Genomic DNA, 5,824 nt, shown 5'->3' with positions numbered 1-5,824 from the left:
AAATTCTATAACATGCCCTGCTTACCTTGACTGTCTACCACTGTACACTTATACTGCTTAACCCACTTGCTTGCTGAATTCTTGTCTAGATGTTAGCTATCCTCGTAAAATTTCTTTTCCTATCTGTTCAGCTGTGAAGTATTTACTGAATTTAACTCATGGCTCATGGTAGCTTAGCATATCCTGTCTTTTCTAACTGTTCTGATTATTTTTTGAAAAAAAAAAAAAAAAAAAAAAGGTCACTGCCTGATGTCTAGCTTAGCATTGAATGTGTGTTCTTGAAAGAGTGACACCTGCTGAGTTGCTTATTATACAGTGGTCTATAGAGTTGGAAGTTTTGATTATTAGATTGTTTTATGATAAAAAGGGCAAGGGCCATTAATATAGTGTATTCCCATGTATTCCTTGTGTGTTTTTTGCTGCTCAGATAATTGTTGTAAGAAGGAGACCAATTTGTAGTGTTGCTTTTCATGAGAAGGGGTTGAACATTGGTTGATAAAAGGGGTGTAGAAAGGACTTCTGCTCATAATTAAGCATAAATTGTATCTATCTGATGTATACCTTTTGTGTACTTTGACTGTTTGAATAATTTCTTAAAGAAGGGGCAATGCCTGAGGTACATGTTAGTTTTTCTGTGGAATAAGTCAAAATTTAATAGTATTTTCTAAAAGGGCTTAAACCACTAGGTGAACCAACACAAATAGTGAAATTTTTCAAGTACAATTGCCGATAGTAATAAATGGTCTGATCTCGAACTGTCAGCAGTACCAGATCTTTTTGGCGATCATAACTAAGAATGAGTTCATTGGTCTCTTCCTTTAACAAAATGTCACAGAATGCTCAGGCTTTTCATCACTTTTAATTTGTCTTGGGATGGTATAGAGCCCTTTAGTTTTTCTTCCAGTGTCAAACAGGTGGACTTTCAAAGCCTGTATTATAATTTATATGAAAATAATGTCAGAAATAAACCTTATTTACTCTAATATCATGTGCAACTGATTCATTGGACATTCTCCAGACTTTGGTAATATTCAGATCACTTTTCAAGTACTGGTGGCCTCTGCAGTTATGGAGTTCACTTACAGTACCTGACTATTTGATGAAATTTTTCATAGCCACCTTTATGATCTCATCTTTCTTGCTATGTCTATCACCTCCTCTTTTTTATACTGGTGATAGCCCAGTTTTTAAATGCCACTTGCAGAAAGTTTGCCGGCATACAGGGTCAGCAAGTGATTTCGTCACTGGATACCTCACTGCTCTTTTTACAAAATACTTAATGGAGACTGCTTTTTCTTCTTTTTTCTTCTTTTTGTTACTTGTAGTGTTTTATTCTGTGTTCTTGGATGATCAGCTGCTGTGTATTTCAGAATGAATGCATCTTGAACCATCTTTTTAGGAACACTATAAAACACTTTATGAAAATGCTTTATATCACATACAGATAAGAGACTGCATTGGAAAGCTTCTGTTTTATGGTTACAAATAGGAGCTCTGGGACTGTTTTCAAGGAGTGCCTACAATAATGAATAAAAACACATTAGAACATAAACAAAAATTCAGTTTAATGGTCATATGTAAACAGGTCAAAAAAATACAATAATACAAAATACCTGGTACTTATCTTTCTATTTGTTTTCTGTATTTGTTCATTTAGTTGTATCACAGATTCTCTTCCTTCCACATCCTGGCCCTACTGTTGACACCTTTTGCACATGAGATTCCATTTTATAAGCTCAGGTTAACACACCAAGTCACTTTGAGAGATGATAGACAAGTGTGGATGTGGCAGTCATGCAGCATAATAACCTGACATTTAGCTAATGCTCAATTGTTAATGTTTCCTTCAGTGGAAAGTGCATAATAAAGATGTCTTATTACAAACTTGTGTAAAATAAATATCATTATGTGAAAAGATGTTGGATTCTGGAACATATGTCGAGTTTTGGAAAGAACTCTGAGAGTACACTGGTGTTTTCAGACATATTTCGAGATAAAGAAACAGCAAATGGTCATACCTCATTTTCAAGCCAAAATGTTAGATGTCGACTTTTGGAACTATTCACCTCAAATATAAAAAGTATGTACCATGCCTAAGTGCAGCACATGTATGTTTGGCTAGAATCATGCTACTCTTAGGGATTGAACAAAATTGAGTCAGCATTTTATGACAAATTAAACAACCTTGAGTACTTTGTGATAAAAAAAAAAATATATTAGGGTAATTGCTGAAGGCTGCACACGAAAAAATAAAAACAGCATGATTATTGACATGATTTCTCTTGGTCTTTCCAGTTGTTGGCCACTCTTTTATCCCACCTGACTGAGTATTTGGAAGAACTGAAAAGGAGGTAAAGAAAATGGACATCATTACTAAACAGCAAGAATACAACAATATATTAAGTAACTATGGTTCCCAAAACAAATTATGTGGACTGTCCAGTTTATGATTGGAAAACAAGGATACAAAGTATTTTCAAACTATGTAGTGCCTGGCATTTCAAAATGAAATTTCCCAAGAGAATTATGATAAAGAAGTTGAAAAATGCATTTGTGGTAACAGATGACCAGTACTACAGAAGTGACCTGAATGTATACAGAGGAATACTAAAATGTGGAAACAGACTTTCTAACATGGAAAAAAATGGAATTTTCCATACATGCTTCCATCATCAAATAAGAAAAACTGCATGATGTTGAGCAATTACTGGGGAAACATTTGGGAGGTAGCTGAAGACAGATGGAATCCTTGGTGTTTTACAGAAATATGATAGATTGTGTTTATGAGGAGGAGGGGGAGAGGAGGAGGAGGAGGAGGAGCAGGAGCAAAATGTGCATCCACATCCAGACTGTGTTATCTGTGAACCACAGGAAGATGAAAATAATCTGAGCATAGAAATATTGTGCAACTTGTTATTAACTAATGAAAACATAAAAAAGGGCCTAAATTGAGGAGAATGACATATGTTACTAAATGTTTTTATGTACAAAATTTGGAATAAAATGAACATTCTTAACCAAAATTGGACATATGGCTTTATTAGAAGTTCCAAAGCCCAACATTTTCACTGTTGTTGGTGCCAAGAGGCGACATATTCAATAATTAGTTCCAAAACATGACATCTTCATATTTAAGGACCTTATAGCTCACAAAATAGGTACTTTATTTACTTGTGCAAATGCATTTTATACTTAGAGTCATTTTTAATGAGAATAGAATATAATTTCCATTTATATGAGCACTGTTAACAATGGTATCAGTTTTTTTTTCATTTTTCTGATAGTGACTTAGGAAGCAGACTTTGAGTTTTGGAATTGTAGCCACTACATAGCTCCATTCTATTAATGATATAGACTTGTTCATATTCTTAATGTTAAACTTGATTGTGAAGCAATGAGCCAGACATTAACATACAACATCTAAGACAAAAACAAACACAAAGCAAAGAGTAAATGATTGTGTGCACACTAGAGTCTCTGCTGCTGCCCCTGTACTGTGCACACGCAACTATTCGTCTGAGTGCTCCCACGGAATGATACACATCATTTGTTCTAAACCCACATCATGTAACAGTAAACATTAATTTTATACCATTAAAAGACTGTTTTTAATAATTTGTGGTTTTCCCATCGCCTACAATGCCATAATTATTAGTCCTAGATAAAATATGATTTTTTACCTGCAAACATTTTCTTTAGAAGCCATGATTTTCAAATTATTCAAGAAAAACATAAAAACATGACCTCTAAATGCAGTTCTGCCCACATACTTACATGCCACCACTGGGAATTTTTATTATGTTGTTTATGATACTCCCTTGTACCACTACAAAAATTTGCGATTACGTGATTTTCCTTAGTTGACTGGACTAATATGGACACATTAATGTTTATTCAAAAAATGTAATTGGCAATGATAGCTATGTAACAGAAAATTGTGACTTACATAATCATGGTATTGGGTTAAAATGCAACTTATCTGTAATCCCAGTTAGTACAAGTTGGTATTAGCAATGTACATGCTATATGGGAATAAAGCAATTGAACAATTTACTACATGTTTTAAAATGTATAATACTGCGTGAGTCACTAACTATTGCCACCTAGAATAGCTCTGAAAGTATGATAGTAACTGAAAAGTTTGTGGGACAAATGTTGCATGGGAGAACCGGGGCCATAATATGACGTTGGTTTTTTGCTGCTAGGTGGGGTTGCTTCAGAGATATGAAGTTTTTTTTTTTAAGTGGGATGCTATAGTTTGGTACTTATTTTCTGATAGTGGCTATCGAGATGGATATGAATCCAGTGATGTGTAACGGTAAGGTCTTTGAAGGTCAACAAAGGTCAAAAGAGTGGCACGAATGTCAATTGACAGAAGGTGTTCGAAGTGATAACCATTGGTACCAATGCAGTGCTGCAATCTTCTTATCATGGATTGAGTGGTGTTCCTTATCACTTTGGCACTTATCGAAGCACATGCTCTGACAATTGTCTCTCATTTATCATGCAAATAGTAAATATTCACTGAATATGGTGTATCCATCTAACGTGCCACTGACATGTAAACACCATTTGGCAGTTTCACAATACAACACTAATAGAAATGGTAAGACTAGTATCATCAAATGAAGCAAATGTGAATGACGTATTCCTTCAAAGAACAAGTTGATATGCTTCTCATTTATGGTGAATGTCAACAAAATTTAGTGAGAGCTAGAGACTTATATGTTGAAAGATATCTTCAACGTACTCACCCTACACATTGTACATTTAAATATGTGTATGAGAAAATGAGAAAAACTGGATCTTTAAGGCACTGGAAACATATCCGACAAGGGAATGTTACTAACGAGGAAATGGAGATTGGTACTCTTGCCATTGTGGTTTGAGATCCTTGTGTTAGTTCACGTCAAATTGCAAGGGAATCTGGCATGAGCCAGAGTAGTGTTTTTCATGTTCTGCATCACCACAAATATCATCCTCACCATATCAGTCTCCACCAAGAATTAACTGGTACGGATTGTATGGATCACATAGGATTCTGCTGATGGGCTCAACTTCACATTCAGAAGGATGACACATTTATTGATTTTATTTACTGATGAGGCTACATTCATGAACCATGGAAATGTTAATTTGCATAACATGCACTATTGGGCAACTGAAAATCCATGTTGGCAGCAGAAAATTGCACAAAAAAACCGTGGTCGGTAATTGTATGGTGTGGGATTCTGGAGGACAGAATTATAGGCACCTATTTCATTAAAGGAAATCTTAATGGTAGGAAGTACACCACATTCCTGCAAGAAACATTAGCTCTGTTATTGGAAGCTTTAGGAACAAGGAACAGAATTTGGTATCAACACAATGGGTGTACAGCAAATTTTTGCTGATGGCTAGAAATGAGTTGCAGAGAAAATTCCCAAATCATTGGATTGGACGCAGAGGAGATGTATCATGGCTGCCTTGTTCACCAGACTTGATGCTTCTGGATTTTTTTCTTGTGGGGATTCATAAAAGACATTGCTTATGAACACGTTCCAACTACACCTGAAGATATGTGAGAGAGAATTTTCAGAGCATGCACTTCAATAAGTGCCGATATGATAAGGAATACCACTCAGTCCATGATTGGCAGACTGCAGCACTGCATTGGTACCAATGGTCATCACTTCGAACACCTTCCACAAATGGACATTCATGCCACCTTTGTGACCTTCATTGAACTTCGAAGACCTTACTGTTACACATCGTTGGATTTGTCTCAATAGCCACTATAAGAAAACAAGTGCCAAACTATAGCAATCCATTTAAAAAAAAACCA

The sequence above is a fragment of the Schistocerca americana genome, chromosome X (assembly GCF_021461395.2).
Source record: "Schistocerca americana isolate TAMUIC-IGC-003095 chromosome X, iqSchAmer2.1, whole genome shotgun sequence".
Lineage (NCBI taxonomy): Eukaryota > Metazoa > Arthropoda > Insecta > Orthoptera > Acrididae > Schistocerca > Schistocerca americana.
Note: the sequence above shows the minus strand (reverse complement) of the source record.